Here is a 17,220-nt window from a genome sequence, read left to right on the forward strand (position 1 = left end):
GAAACGGCCCTGGTACCTGTGCAAATCATCAGCCGCTGTTCTTCAGTGTCCTTCTCCTTTTTCCCATGCAGTGTGTAAATAAAGTTAACAGGCAGCCAAGATTTGCTATTAGTCGGCAGAGGAGGAAGTCAAGAGTGGTGCTGATGAACAACTGAATAACAATCAGCTTTATTATTGACTTGGTTTGTAAAATTCAATCAAATAAGTACAATAAAACAGAAATATTAAAGTTATTTACAAACATATGACAGAACATTTCTTTTATTAAATTATAATAAATGACAGCTTTAAGTATTAGGTAATATTACGCCAATATTGAGCACTATAATTTATATCTTACATTACATTACATAGCAGTATGGAATGTTTGACCAAAAGCGTGTTGCCGGAAAAAAGGAAAACACAAAACTTTAAAATATTTGGAATCTAAAAAGGGAGTTGAGTTTGGCCTATTGTAGAGAAAGTCGTTTTGTGTTTTCCCTGTGTTGCTACAATTCTGCCATCTAGTGATGAATTTAATTAACATTCAAATCAAATCTTATTGGTCACATACACACGGTTAGCAGATGTTACTGCGAGTGTAGCGAAATGACAGTGCAGCAGTATCTAACAGGTAATGTCTAACAAATTCTACAACAAAACATAATACACACAAGGAATGGGATGAGGATATGTTTGTGCAAAATATATGGACGAGGAGTGACAGAGCCGTGAAGATGCAATAGATAATGAAGGATACAGTATACAGTATATAGATATGAGATGAGTAATGCGAGATATGTAAACATTCTGGGACCCCAGTGTTGAGGATCAGCGGAGTGGAGATGTTGTTTCCTACCTTCACCACCTGGGGGCGGCCCGTTAGGAAGTCCAGGACTCAGTTGCACAGGGCGGGGTCGAGACCCAGGGTCTCAAGCTTAATGATGAGTTTGGAGGGTACATGGTGTTGAATGCTGAGCTGTAGTCAATGAAAAGCATTCTTAAATAGGTATTCCTCTTGTCCAGATGGTATAGGGCAGTGTGCAGTGTGATGGCGATTGCATCGTCTGTGGATCTATTCGGATGGTAAGCAAATTGGAGTGGGTCTAGGGTGACAGGTAGGGTGGAGGTGATATCACTTAATGAAGAAGTGAGTGCTAAGGGGCGATATTCGTTTAGTTCAGTTACCTTTGCTTTCTTGGGAACAGAAACAATGGTGACCATCTTGAAGCATGTGGGGACAGCAGGGATAGGGATTGATTGGCTGGGATTGATGGGCTGGTAAACACACCAGTCAGCTGGTCTGTACATGCTCTGAGGACGCGGCAAGGGATGCCGCCCTATGCCAGCAGCCTTGCGAGGGTGAACACGTTTAAATGCTTTACTGAAGTCAGCCACTGAGAAGGAGAGCCCACAGTCTTTGGTAGAGGGCTATGTCGGTGGCACTTTATTGTCCTCAAAGCGCGCAAAGAAGTTGTTTAATTTGTCTGGGAGCAAGATGTCAATGTCTGCGAGAGGGCTGGTTTTCCTTTTGTAATCCGTGATTGTCTGTAGACCCTGCTACATATTTTGTTTGAGCTGTTGAATTGCGACTCCACTTTGTATCTATGCTGACGCTTTGCTTGTTTGATTGCCTAACAGAGGGAATAATTACACTGTTTGTATTCTGCCATTTTACCAGGTGCCTTGCCATAATTAAATGCGGTATGTGCTTTCAGTTTTGCGCAAATGCTGCCATCAATCCACGGTTTCTGGTTAGGGAAGGTTTTAATAGTCACAGTGGGTACAACATCTCCTATACACTTCCTTATAAACTCGCTCACCGAGTCAGCATATATGTCAAAGTTATTGTCTGAGGCTACCCGTAACATATCCCAGTCCATGTGATCGAAGCAATCTTGAAGCGTGGAATCCGATTTGTCAGACCAGCGTTGGATAGACCTAGGCACGGGCGCTTCCTGTTTTAGTTTCTACCTGTATGAAATAACACTTAAGGTTTTCTGGGCTAACAATGTAAGAAATAATACATAAAATAAAAAAATACTGCACAGTTTCCCAAGGACTTGAAGAGAAGCTGCCATCTCTATCGATGCCATCTTACAACTGAATGACGTAAACAATATTAACAATGGTAATATGAAATACACATTTTAAATGAGAGAGAGAGAGATGAATGAAGAGATGAATGCAGTCTTTTTGTAGGCTTTCCCTGATGCTTTATGAGTGCATGGTCAAGTGAAGCCACTGCGGAGAAAGCAGAACACAATAAGTGGTGTGGTTATTTAGGTTTAATTTCAGTCCCTATATCCAGTCATTAATCTTAAAAATGGTCCCTAAACCTAAACACACCATTTAAATATAGAGGAAATAGTGAAAATGAATTTACCTCCTGGATGTTGACTTTGATCCTTCCATTATCATCTTTGTCCAGAGTCTTGAAGGCTCCTGAAAATGCACAAAACACTATTACTGAAGTGTAATGAAAAGTAAATCGTCTGAAAACAAGAAAATAATCGGACTGAGGGGAGTATTGAGGAGGAGTCATTTATGACGCATGGCGTCCAGTCTGACCAGGCACCCAATGAAGTTGTCAAAGTCCATGTTGCCCTGTTCGTCACTGTACCTGCGAACGATCAACTGGAAGAGCTGGTCGTTGAGAGGGAAACCTGCACACGGACATAACAGGAGAGAAAAACCAATGAGACCAAACACGTACAGTACCAGTCAAAAGTTTGGACACACCTACTCATTCAAGGGTTTTTATTTATTTATTTGAACCATTTTCTACATTGTAGAATAACAGTGTAGACATCAAAACTATGAAATTACACATATGGAATCATGTAGTAACCAAAAAAGTGTTTTTAGAAGTCTAAATATATTTTATCTTTGAGATTCTTAAAAGTAGCCACCCTTTGCCTTGATGACAGCTTTGCACAATTTTGCCATTCTCTCAACCAGCTTCACGAGGTAATTATGTTAGCACAGCTGAAAACTGTTGTTCTGATTAAAGAAGCAATAAAACTGTCCTTCTTTAGACTAGTTGAGTATCTGGAGAATCAGCATTTGTGGGTTCGATTACAGGCTCAAAATGGCCAGAAACAAAGACCTTTCTTCTGAAACTCGTCAGTCTATTCTTGCTCTGAGAAATGAAGACTATTCCATGTGACAAATTGCCAAGAAACTGAAGATCTCGTACAACGCTGTGTACTACTCCCTTCACAGAACAGCGTAAACTGGCTCTAACCATAATAGAAAGAGGAGTGGGAGGCCCCAGTGCACAACAGAGCAACAGGACAAGTACATTAGAGTGTCTAGTTTGAGAAACAGACACCTCACAAGTCCTCAACTGGCAGCTTCATTAAATAGTACCCGCAAAACACCAGTCTCAACGTCAACAGTGAAGAGGAGACTCTGGGAGTTCCTCTGTCCAGTGTCTGTGTTTTTTTTGCTTTTTTTGCCCATCTTAATCTTTTCTTTGGCCAGTCTAAGATATGGCTTTTCTTTGCAACTCTGCCTATCTCTGGAAGTATGTTAACAAAGGCTTTTCAGCTGTTGAAATATGGCAAGGACAAACTAAGAAAATACATTAGAAGATGGCAAATGGAGATAGTGATGAGAGTGAGGGCATATAGTATGAAAATAAAGACCCGTTGGGATCTAAAATGAGTGTGATATGCCCTCGTGTCTCCTTTTTGTCCGTTTGAGGACACTACAGTCACCCCTGGTGGAGGTTCTTGGAACACTGCTATTTAAGTCTGAGTAGAAGTTGACAAAACCTTCAAAGGTCTATTTGGTTCTATGTAGAACCCTCTGTGGAATGGAGCCCAAAAGGGTTCTACCTAGACACAGAATGGGTTCTACCTGGAACTAAAAAGGGGTCTCCTATGGGGACAGTGGAATAATTGTTTTAGGTTGCACCTTTTTATCTGAGTGTAGGCCTATATTGCAGTGGTGGTTCTGTGGTTTTCTGTAAAAACAAAATTTAAAAAAATTGTTCTTTGGTGGTGGGGAGATAAGATAATCGAAAATATCCCCACTTTTAGCACACATTTGCAAGCTGGCAAAGTAACCTTCTTTGTATTTTTATTTATTTATTTAATTTATTTAACCTTTATTTAACCAGGTAGGCAAGTTGAGAACAAGTTCTCATTTACAATTTTGACCTGGCCAAGATAAAGCAAAGCAGTTTGACACGTACAACGACACAGAGTTACACATGGAATAAAACAAACATACAGTCAATAATGCAGCAGAAAAGTAAGTCTATATACAATGTGAGCAAATGAGGTAAGATAAGGGAGGTAAAGGCAAAAAAAGGCCATGGTGGCGAAGTAAATACAATATAGAAAGTAAAACACTGGAATCGTAGATTTGCAGTGGAAGAATGTGCAAGGTAGAGATAGAAATAAAAATAAAATAAAATTTTATTTGTCACATACACATGGTTAGCAGATGTTAATGCGAGTGTAGCGAAATGCTTGTGCTTCTAGTTCCGACAATGCAGTAATAACCAACAAGTAATCTAGCTAACAATTCCAAAACTACTACCTTATAGACACAAGTGTAAGGGGATAAAGAATATGTACATAAGATAAATGAATGAGTGATGGTACAGAGCGGCATAGGCAAGATACAGTAGATGGTATTGAGTGCAGTATATACATATGAGATGAGTATGTAAACAAAATGGCATAGTTAAAGTGGCTAGTGATACATGTATTACATAAAGATGCAGTAGATGATATAGAGTACAGTATATACATATGAGATGAATAATGTAGGGTATGTAAACATTATATTAGGTAGCATTGTTTAAAGTGGCTAGTGATATATTTTACATAATTCCCATCAATTCCCATTATTAAAGTGGCTGGAGTTGAGTCAGTGTGTTGGCAGCAGCCACTCAATGTTAGTGGTGGCTGTTTAACAGTCTGATGGCCTTGAGATAGAAGCTGTTTTTCAGTCCCAGTCCCAGCTTTGATGCACCTGTACTGACCTCGCCTTCTGGATGATAGCGGGGTGAACAGGCAGTGGCTCGGGTGGTTGTTGTCCTTGATGATCTTTATGGCCTTCCTGTGACATCGGGTGGTGTAGGTGTCCTGGAGGGCAGGTAGTTTGCCCCCGGTGGTGCGTTGTGCAGACCTCACTACCCTCTGGAGAGCCTTACGGTTGTGGGCGGAGCAGTTGCCGTACCAGGCGGTGATACAGCCCGACAGGATGCTCTCGATTGTGCATCTGTAGAAGTTTGTGAGTGCTTATGGTGACAAGCCGAATTTCTTCGGCCTCCTGAGGTTGAAGAGGCGCTGCTGCGCCTTCTTCACGATGCTGTCTGTGTGGGTGGACCAATTCAGTTTGTCTGTGATGTGTACGCCGAGGAACTTAAAACTTACTACCCTCTCCACTACTGTTCCATCGATGTGGATAGGGGGTTGTTCCCTCTGCTGTTTCCTGAAGTCCATAATCATCTCCTTAGTTTTGTTGACGTTGAGTGTGAGGTTATTTTCCTGACACCACACTCCGAGGGCCCTCACCTCCTCCCTGTAGGCCGTCTCATCGTTGTTGGTAATCAAGCCTACCACTGTTGTGGCGTCCGCAAACTTGATGATTGAGTTGGAGGCGTGCGTGGCCACGCAGTCGTGGGTGAACAGGGAGTACAGGAGAGGGCTCAGAACGCACCCTTGTGGGGCCCCAGTGTTGAGGATCAGCGGGGTGGAAATGTGGTTGCCTACCCTATCCAGTACCCAGTTGCACAGGGTCTCGAGCTTGATGACGAGCTTGGAGGGCACTATGGTGTTAAATGCCGAGCTGTAGTCGATGAACAGCATTCTCACATAGGTATTCCTCTTGTCCAGATGGGTTAGTGCAGTGTGGTTGAGATTGCATCGTCTGTGGACCTATTTGGGCGGTAAGCAAATTGGAGTGGGTCTAGGGTGTCGGGTAGGGTGGAGGTGATATGGTCCTTGACTAGTCTCTCAAAGCACTTCATGATGACGGAAGTGAGTGCTGCGGTAGTCGTTTAGCTCAAATAATGGGGTGCAAAGGAGCCAAATAAATAAATACAGTAGGGGGGAGGTAGTTGTTTGGGCTAAATTATAGATGGGCTATGTACAGGTGCAGTCATCTGTGAGCTGCTCTGACAGCTGGTGCTTAAAGCTAATGAGGGAGATAAGTGTTTCCAGTTTCAGAGATTTTTGTAGTTTGTTCCAGTCATTGGCAGCAGAGAACTGGAAGGAGAGGCGGCCAAAGGAAGAAATTATTTTGGGGTGACCAGAGAGATATACCTGCTGAAGCGCGTGCCACAGGTGGGTGCTGCTATGTTGACCAGCAAGCTAAGATAAGGGGGGACTTTACCTAGCAGGGGCTTGTAGATGACCTGGAGCCAGTGGATTTGGCGACGAGTATGAAGCGAGGGCCAGCCAACGAGAGCGTACAGGTCGCAGTGGTGGGTAGTATATGGGGCTTTGGTGACAAAACTGATGGCACTGTGATAGACTGCATCCAATTTATTGAGTAGGGTATTGGAGGCTATTTTGTAAATGACATCGCCGAAGTCTAGGATCGGTAGGCTGGTCAGTTTTACAAAGGTATGTTTGGCAGCACGAGTGAAGGATGCTTTGTTGCGAAATAGGAAGCCAATTCTAGATTAAACTTTGGATTGGAGATGTTTGATGTGAGTCTGGAAGGAGAGTTTACAGTCTAACCAGACACCTAGGTATTTGTAGTTGTCCACATATTCTAAGTCAGAACCGTCCAGAGTAGTGATGTTGGGCGGGCGGGCGGGCAGTTGCAGGCAGCGATCGGTTGAAGAGCATGCATTTAGTTTGACTTGTATTTAAGAGCAATTGGAGTCCACGGAAGGAGAGTTGTATGTCATTGAAGCTTGTCTGGAGGGTTGTTAACACAGTGTCCAAAGAAGGGCCAGAAGTATACAGAATGGTGTCGTCTGCGTAAAGGTGGATCAGGGACTCACCAGCAGCAAGAGCGACTAGAGCAGCAAGAGACTAGATACAAACAGCTAATCCTGGCTGTTCTAGCATTCATTTATTGAGCAAGCATATCAGAGATGTCAAGGTGGTACCCAAGCATATGCCATGTGTATATGTGACACACACAAATATGTATGGTCATATTTTTTATGTTTTATTTTGTTTGTTATTTTATGGAGCCATCCCTTTGTTACGACTTCCGCCGAAGTTGGTCCCTCTCCTTGTTCGGGCGGCGTTCGGCGTCACCGGCTTTCTATTCACCACCGATCCATGTTTCATTTTCGTTTTGTTTTGTCTTCATTATACACACCTGGTTTCCATTCCATAATCAACATTCCTTATTTAACCCTCTGGCTTCCCTTTTTGTTTTGTGCGTGATTGTCGTTGTCAAGTGGTTTTGTTATTTTGTGCTCTCGATATTAGTGTTCTTCCTTGTTGGAACGTTGCTTGATTTTGAGTAAATTCTCAGATTACCCTTGTATCATTTTCTAGGCCTCCTAGGTATTTACATTTGATGTATGTATATGATTACTGTCACTAAGGGGGAGCTGTGACATCAATTGAAATGCGTTAGTGAGAAATGCAATAGTGAGATCGTTAGTGAGATTGTCAGGTCTTGGAGGTTTCTTCTTCAGTCTTGGAGAATGACTACTACTGAAAACTAACTATACATTTGACCTATTAATTCAGGTATGTAATGTACAAAAGTTCAATATGACTCTCAAAATATTGAGGCAGCATGGTTAACTACATAGTTCATGAGGTTGGTGATGTTTGAAGGCCATTGAAGGGAGTTTTAATGTGATGTGAAAAACTGTTTGGTATTTTCCCCATTGTAAGTAATGGAGTTTGGCTAGATTGCTAATGGTTTACATGTAACATTAACGTTTTAAGAGAAGAGATTAAGATGTCATCTGAATTCACGAAAATAGTGTTTATCAGTTCGCTAATTTGATGCTAACCAAATTTAAGCACTAGTTAGCTTGGCCTTGACGGGTACCAGGAATGGTGGGAGGACAGGCAGCGTCCAGGTCTCCAGAGTACTCACCCTATCGCCTGCTGTACGGACGGGAGCCACAGCTTTTTACTGAGATAAACAACGCAATTGTATATCAAATGATTGCATATACTGTAGTATAAAACATGTGTGATTGACTTAGTGTTTTGTCTATTGCTATTTTTGCATAACGTACATTGAGATCACTGAAACTCCACCTAAAATGGTTTTACGTGCCCCCAACCATTTGTGTTTTTTGGTTCGTTTATCTGCGATGTTTGTCACTTATTTTTGTACATAATGTTGCCGCTACTGTCTCTTATGACCGAAAATAACTTCTAGACATCAGGACTGCGATTACTCACCATGGACTAGCAGAATCCTTTTTCTTCTTTCACTACTCTGACGAGCCCGAGGCGGAGGACATACGGTTGGCTCCCTCGCGAACAGGCCCCAACCCGAGTGATCTGCCGGAGACAGAGAGGCCGGAGGGCGGACTGCCTTCTGAGGAGTAGGAGGCGAAAAAAGAACTCCCCTCAATTCTGCTCGCAAACATGCAATCTTTGTACAATAAAATGGATGAGTTATTAGGAAGATTAAACTACCAACGGGACATTAAAAACTGTAACATCTTATGCTTCACGGGACAGGGTGGCGGTCTATGTATTTTTGTAAACAACAACTGGTGCAGATCTCAAAGGAAGTCTTGAGCCATTGCTCGCCGGATGTAGAGTTTCTCATGATAAGCAGCAGACCACATTACCTACAGAGAAAGGTTGTGTCTATATTCTTGGTAGCTGTTTCCACACCACCACAGTCAGAGGCTGGCACCAAGATGGCATTGAATGAGCTGTATTCGGCTGTCATGACGTTGGCCTGGGGGATAGGTTTATGACAGTCATAAATACCTCTTCCCCCCTTTTTCCTCTCTCTACCCTACTGAGGTTACATTTGCAAAACCCTTGGTTAACATAGAGATTCTGGGAACATCAGTAGGTGGGGGGGAAATGAACCATATTCTGGTAATCTGAACAATTGAACATATGCGGTGGTACTTAATGAATATGATGTCAGTTCGGTTGTCATCTGAGACATTCTCATCAAGGATAAGATGACAAACTCTATAGTGGAAAGTCTACACATCAGAGTTATCGGATTCACATGGAATTGTTGTTAAATTTAAATGTTTGAATATGAAATTATTTGTGATGGGATGAAATGTGATTTTAGCTTCTAAAATGAGAGATTTGGATTTTCACAAGATAGGGCTGCTCAATCAGTGGCCCGCCCTGTGAAGGGACATGGACTATAAAACTTTTCAAACACGCCCTCCTCTCCCTTCCTATATAAGCCCTTGACGACAATAGAACCTCCTGTTCCCGAGGACATGAGGACGATGTCAGAATCAGCGTGAGCTTTGGTTGCGAATGGTATGAACTTTGAACTCTTATTCACTACAGAAGTCATAACTCCTAGCCGTTGAATTAGCAACAGCCGCTGCAAACGAGGGTTAGGAAGGAACAGACAGAGTATCCCATCTACCACACAACAATGTTACTACAACGTATCCAATCGACCACCAGAGACATTCTTCAAAGGATAAAGGACTCGGTTTGGCAACACGGCCTTCCATCTACCACCAACCCACTGAAGCGCAGCTCAGAGTAAATATTTATTGCATTTTCCTTTTCCAAATGGGCGGTAATTTAGAATGCATAAGATACTTTATTTACGATAGCACAGCTTCTCCCCGTGTCCCTCAGTCTTCCCGCTCTTTCACACAAACCCAGCCCTTTTCTTTTGTGTAACAAGCTGTCATAACTGTTCCGCCCGCTAGGGACGTTTTACTTTATGAACGTAATTTGTAATCAAGTTATGATTAAATGTGTGTATGTGTAATTCTGTGTGATTAGTTAGGTATTTAGTAAATAAATAATTAAACCCAATTTTGTATTGCTGATTCAACTTGTTAGCCAGGGTTCGTGCAGATAACATTTTTTACAACTTTCAGATGAGACTGAATTATGCTATTGATGTAAAATATTACTAGGTCTTTAAGAGTTTATTTGGAAGATAACAGCTCTATAAATATTATTTTGTGGTGCCCGACTCTCTAGTTAATTATATTGACATGATTAGCTCAAACAGGTGATATTAATTACGGAGAAATAATTTTATAGAATAGCATGTCATATCACTTAATCCGGCATAGCCAAAGACACAACACTGCCATAAGCAAACAAGAAAACTCTCACCCAGAGACGGCGCACCTAGTAGTCAGGGACTTTAAATGCAGGGAAACTTAAATCAGTTTGACCAAATTTCGATCAACATGTTAAATGTTCCCCTCTTTCCACTGGGATTCTCTGCCTCTAACCCTATTACAGGGGCTGAGTCACTGGCTTACTGGTGCTCTTTCATGCCGTCCCTAGGAGGGGTGCGTCACTTGAGTGGGTTGAGTCACTGATGTGATCTTCCTGTCTGGGTTGGCGCCCCCCCCTTGGGTTGTGCCGTGGCGGAGATCTTTGTGGGCTATACTCGGCCTTGTCTCAGGATGGTAAGTTGGTGGTTGAAGATATCCCTCTAGTGGTGTGGGTGCTGTGCTTTGGCAAAGTGGGTGGGGTTATATTCTTCCTGTTTGGCCCTGTCCGGGGGTATCTTCGGATGGGGCCACAGTGTCTCCTGACCCCTCCTGTCTCAGCCTCCAGTATTTATGCTGCAGTAGTTTGTGTCGGGGGCTACGGTCAGTTTGTTATATCTGGAGTACTTCTACTGTCTTATCCGGTGTCCTGTGTGAACTTAAGTATACTCTAATTCTCTCTTTCTCTCTTTCTTCCTCTCTCTCGGAGGACCTGAGCCATAGGACCATGCCTCAGGACTACCTGGCATGATGACTCCTTGCTGTCCCCAGTACACCTGGCCGTGCTGCTGCTCCAGTTTCAACTGTTCTGCCTGCGGCTATGGAATCCTGACCTGTTCACCGGACGTGCTACCTGTCTCAGACCTATTATTTGACCATGCTGGTCATTTATGAACATTTGAACATCTTGGCCATGCTCTGTTATAATCTCCACCCGGCACAGCCAGAAGAGGACTGGCCACCCCTCATAGCCTGGTTCCTCTCTAGGTTTCTTCCTAGGTTTTGGACTTTCTAGGGAGTTTTTCCTAGCCAACGTGCTTCAACACCTGCATTGCTTGCTGTTTGGGGTTTTAGGCTGGGTTTCTGTACAGCACTTTGAGATAGCAGCTGATGTACGAAGGGCTATATAAATACATTTGATTTGAGAGGCAGTAGCAGCAGCAGCAGGAGGAGAAGTAGGAGCAGCAGAAGCAGGAGGAGAAGTAGGAGCAGCAGTAGCATGGGCAGGAGGAGAAGTAGGAGCAGCAGTAGCATGGGCAGGAGGAGAAGTAGGAGCAGCAGTAGCATGGGCAGGGAGAGGTAGGAGCAGCAGTAGCATGGGCAGGGAGAGGTAGGAGCAGCAGTAGCATGGGCAGGGAGAGGTAGGAGCAGCAGTAGCATGGGCAGGGAGAGGTAGGAGCAGCAGTAGCATGGGCAGGGAGAGGTAGGAGCAGCAGTAGCATGGGCAGGGAGAGGTAGGAGCAGCAGTAGCATGGGCAGGGAGAGGTAGGAGCAGCAGTAGCAGCGGCAGGAGGAGGAGGAGAAGTAGGAGCAGCAGTAGCAGCGGCAGGAGGAGGAAGAGAAGTAGGAGCAGCAGTAGCAGCGGCAGGAGGAGGAGGAGAAGTAGGAGCAGCAGTAGCAGCGGCAGGAGGAGGAGGAGAAGTAGGAGCAGCAGTAGCAGCGGCAGGAGGAGGAGGAGCGTCAGGGCAAAGAGAAGGAGGAAGTGATGGTGAGGGATGTGGTCAACCACAAGCAACTCAGTGCTCCCTCACAGTTCTGAGCCACAAGCCTCTGTCAAGAGACGAGTCCCACCCCAGAAACCAATTACTCTTTTCGAGAAATGGGGTCCTTGTTGTAGCAAGGAAGGCATCGGAGCGTCCACCATCAACACCACCCACCCAGGACCCTATCCACGCCCCTCTGGATGAGGACAAGCTTTTTTTTCCTTTTTTTAATGCTTCCCATCCATGAAAAGGCTGACCATTGTCAAAAAAGCAGCTGTCAGGTTCCACATCCATAGGATAATTTATTAAGCAGAGGCCAAGTAGGTGTGTGTGTGTGTGTGTGTCTGGCCCCTGACTATAAACTTCCGAAATTAAAACTTAAGAATCAATGATTTGAATGCTTACTGAAGGGAATGGAACAGAAGCAATGTTAGTTTAATGTAACGCTTGGCTACCTCGTGGTGATCACTCACTGTCTGAAATGTTCATTAAGGATTAAAAGGATACAATTATTGCACTGTAATACACTATAACCTGTTACAAGTTATTCTGCCTTTTTTTTTTGCAGTCTTCAATGCACATCTGGTGTGTATTATAAAAACAGATGGGGAACTGATGGAGGATACAGACATCTATGTTGACACAATAATAGAGAACTTATCTGCGAGTGGTCACTATCTGAGGGAGCTCAGGGAGCAGCACATAGCCAACAGCGTCTGCTTAGAGGTGATGAGACACTGCATAGAGGCATGGCAGCAGACTGGACGGGCCACTAAAGCACTACTGGAGTGAGGGAGCTTTAGTTGGCTGACCATGAGGCTCTTCTGTTACAGGGCACTAGGTTAGTGAGCTTTGAGCATGTGACGAGCAGCCCTCGGTTTCCCCAGAGCAACGGGAAGGTTTCCCCAGAGCAACGGGAAGGTTTCCCCAGAGCAACGGGAAGGTTTCCCCAGAGCAACGGGGAGGCTGAACGAGCCTGTCAGACGGTCACAAACCTGCTGAAGAAGGCTGCTGATCCAAATGACGGGGCACTTGACAAAAGTGCTATTTGTATTAGTTTTAATTCACTTTACACGCCCGTTACATGCAGTCAGAGCCGGGAAAATGGATCTTAAACGTCAACAGTGTATCATCATCGTCTTGTGCGTATCATCATGTCCTACCAAAACATAATCAAATATTTTGAGCTTGTTTAGAACATTCTCTATTTAGCCAGATTAATCTATTTTAATAGTACCAGAACATATATTTAGAGCTTGTTTAGAACATTCTCTATTTAGCCAGATTAATCTATTTTAATAGTTGATATGCTGTTGCAATCTACAGGAGGAGGCATTGAGGCAACACTTGCCTTTCTTTAGTTTTACACCCTATGCACCATTCTGGAAAGGTCTGTAACAACAACAACAACAACAACAACAATGTAACATTGTAACAGCTTCCACTATATTATAAACAATGTAACATTATCGTTCTGTTTTGATTAGGCCTGCCAAAGTATCCTTATTCTTGTACCATATCGGGGGTTTTGCAATGGGGTTGTGTTTCACGACTAAACAATACAAGTAATTCTAATCCATTCATTCATACACTACCTGCCCTCATGTCTAGCTAAATTCCTTATTAGCAATTGAGCTATTTTGTTCAGATCATTTGAAACCCAACAGGTTTTTTAAAACCAGAATATTGACTATCAATCACAGCTGGATTTAGCCTGGATTCAAACCCGGGACTGTAGTGTCACATCTTGCACTGAGTTGCAGTGCCTTAGACCACTGCGCCACTTGGGAGCCCCAAGTATGAATACCTTTGACATTTTGCCACAGCTTGTGTAAGAGGAAACTTAGAAGAAGCTGTTTTTTTCTCTCTTCATCAAGACAATGTTAACAATACTGTCATTCAGTTGCAATGTAAGTAGGCCTCTCTTATGTTCTACAAGTTAGGATAAAATACAGTTATTTACTGAACCGTGTAGAATATCATATAGCAAGACAATGATTACCCTTCCTCTGACGGGAATTGTAGGATGGTATACTGTCAGTGCAGGATATTTGTATGATAGCATTACTGTATACAAGATGCTACTTTATTGAGTAGACAGTAATAGCATGGGAAAACCTGTTGGGGGAGGAAGTAGTAGCCTCTGGCCCTCAGACAGGAACAGATCTGGAGAGAGCTCCAAGTTGTTTTCATAACATGTCTACTGTTCCAGGGTTGACGGAACACTGTGACCCTCCGGTTAAACTCAACATCTCCTGGTACCTAAGGAGCTCCCGCTGCTTCGACGAGGTGTTCGGTCTTGACGTGAGTTCCTCTCTCGTTTGGAAACTAACTGCACTCTGAATGGGCTCATTCATGCTGGACATTCACACTGTCCCTGTTGCATTCCATAAACTCCAGCATTTCCCTTTTTCAGCTAGTTCCTTGTCAATTTAACAACGGGCAATGAAAGATGTTGGGTCTCGATAGGGAGCGCAGTGTCATTCATGTTTTATGACTGTTTGTGAAAGACTTAAGTTTATCATACCTGTTTGATTTGCAGCCTCTGAAGGCAGGGAGCTACTTCAGGACGACAGATGTGAAACAGGAAGGAGGAAGTGGGTTCTATGTGTTCCACAAGTACCCTGCCATTGAGTGCAAACAGACCATGACCCACATTGAGGTACAGTATGTGGCAATGGAGGGTCTCATAAGAAAGCATGGTGGCACTTTATTTTACAGTACCTTACAGAAATATCCCGGGATTTACATGGTAAACTTTTATTTACACAGTAAAGCCAGACTCTACAGCAATGCCACATAATGCAATATTCAGAGCTGCATGTCTACATTCTGCAAGATTAATAACACATTAATGACCTATGCGTTAATGATTTGTTTCTAAATAACAGCACTTCGCTAGTAACTAACTTCCTATTAAATGGCAGGTAGAACCAGTGGAATAAGTACAGGGAAATAAAGTGTTGGAAAAAGCATACTGCAAATACCACAACCTCATTATGTGTTCCACCTCACTCTTTCATGTCGTCTTCCTCAGTGTGATGATTTGAAGTATTTTCGTACAATGCAGCTCATGGCGAGGCTATATTATGGAGGTGTTCATGGCGTATCATTGTCTAATTGTTGCTACTCTGCTTTGTTTTCTGTAACAGCTCTCTCTCAACAAGTTTGAGGAGCCGACTAGGCTTACTGAGCCAGTTCACGAACAGGTCAGTGGGCTAAAGCAAGACAGGTTTTGCATACAAATCCTTCTATATACATACATCTTTTATTAAAAATGAGATACAGGTGATCTGTTTTGTTAGATAAGTTGACAATAGAGCATGCGTGTGCGTATAGTAACACAGTAATTCACCAAGGTGTCATTTGAATGACTGTCTCTGGGATGAGGTAAGAAGCAGCGAGGAGGTAAATCAACAACTCAAACACCCTCTGATATCAAATTTACTGAGCAAAAATATAAACGCAACATGTAAAGTGTTGGTCCCACATTTCATGAACTGAAATAAAAGATCCCAGAAATGTTCCATACACACAAAAAGCTTATTTATCTGAAATTGTGTGCACAAATTTGTTCACATCACTGTAAATCTGCATTTCCCTTTTGCCAAGATAATCCATCCACCTGACAGGTGTGGCATATCAAGAAGCTGATTAAACAGTATGATCATTACACTTGTGTACCTTGTGCTGGGGACAATTAAAAAAGGCCACTTTAAAATGTGCCTTTTGTCACACAACACAATGCCACAGATATCTCAAGTTGAGGGAGTATGCAATTGGAATGCTGATTGCAGCAATGTCCACCAGAGCAGGGCCTAATGATTTATTTATTTTATTTCAATTGACTTATATGAACTGTAACTCGGTACAATCGTTGAAAGTGTTGCATGTTGCATTTATATTTTTGCTCACTATAAATAGATAAAGTGTTGATGCGATGGGTCAAGCTTAGAATTAGCAGTCAGAACTTAAGCCTACATCTACAAAGTGATAAACCCAGTTAAATTCCCCTCTAAACTTACCTTTAATTTATGAGTGATTGGGTTTGCCTTGACTTTGCCCACCAATCTTCAAGAACAGAGCACATCCGTCACCTGTTTATTCATTGATCTCCCCGGTCCCTCAGCATCATCGTTGAGATTCATGGTCTTTCAAGGTCCGCTCTGTCCCCAGTCGATGACATGCCCCGATCACCACCTACTCGCCGCTCTCTCGTTGCTCTCACATCATCAGTCGCTGTTCACTGTGCTTCTCCTTTTTCCCATGCAGTGCGCAAATAAATATACTAGGCAGCCAACATTAGGCTATTAGTCGGCAGAGGTGGAAGTCAAGAGTGGTGCTGATGAATAACTCAAATTTTATTGGTCACATACACATTAAAATAAAATTTGAAATTTGAAAATAAAATGGTTGACATTAATTGTTGACCAGTTGAAGAAGGATTTTATTGAAATGGATAACACGATTAAAGACAAAGGCACAGCTTTACAAATAGCTGTTAATGATGATGGCATATTCAATGAACTGATGAAAACTAACCAAGCGCTCCAGGACAAGTTGTCTACAGAAATAAAGGAACTTAAAATTAAGAAATTCAACAAAGACAAAAAAGACAAGGCCGAGGATAAAGTCTACTTCTGGAGAAACCCTGACAAGGGAGGTCCTGCTCCTCCTCTCCATGGCAGACGCAGGAGGGATGCCGCTTACTTCTATCCACCCCCGTCTGACCAACGCTCTACAACCAGCGCCTCATCGGCTTCCAGTGGTAGTTTTTTATTCAACGAGAGACTGGACGGACGGAAGGGCAGGGGTGGCCGCAGGCACGCGCATAGACGAGATGCCGCACCCGACGGGGTAAGAAGGAACGACTTTCAGAGGCAGAGGAGACCGTTCAAACAGTCCCAGAACCCACGGGACTGAGAGTCTTTAATTTATCAAGCACGATATTGAGCCCTGCCCATGTCTCTTTGCTTAAAAAAGGGTTATCTTTTGTGCCTACAACCCAGTGCAACGATTTTGATGTTAAGGTAGACATATTTAAGTTTTTTTTTTTTTGAAACATCCGTTTAAGGGAATACTTTAGCTCCCCTAATTCTGGCACTTCTATTGAACCAGTAGGTTGCTCTCCTGCACATACTCCGACTCCTTTTAGAAGCTAGAATTATTTTATACCTCCAGCCAATCGCAATCACTCTATCGAGAAATATTGCAGACTTGTGGAAAAAGATGTTGGACATCTCCTTAAGAATAAACAGGGGTCCAAATCTTTCCATAATTTACCTGATGAAAAACAAGCTTTGCTTGATTTACAATCCGATACGTCAGTCCTTATTCGTCCTGCTGATAAGGATGGGTCGGTTGTACTCATGGATAGGACAGTTTATGTAAATAAGTGTCGTAGACAGCTGC

Source organism: Oncorhynchus kisutch, linkage group LG18 (genome assembly GCF_002021735.2).
Source record: "Oncorhynchus kisutch isolate 150728-3 linkage group LG18, Okis_V2, whole genome shotgun sequence".
Taxonomy (NCBI): domain Eukaryota; kingdom Metazoa; phylum Chordata; class Actinopteri; order Salmoniformes; family Salmonidae; genus Oncorhynchus; species Oncorhynchus kisutch.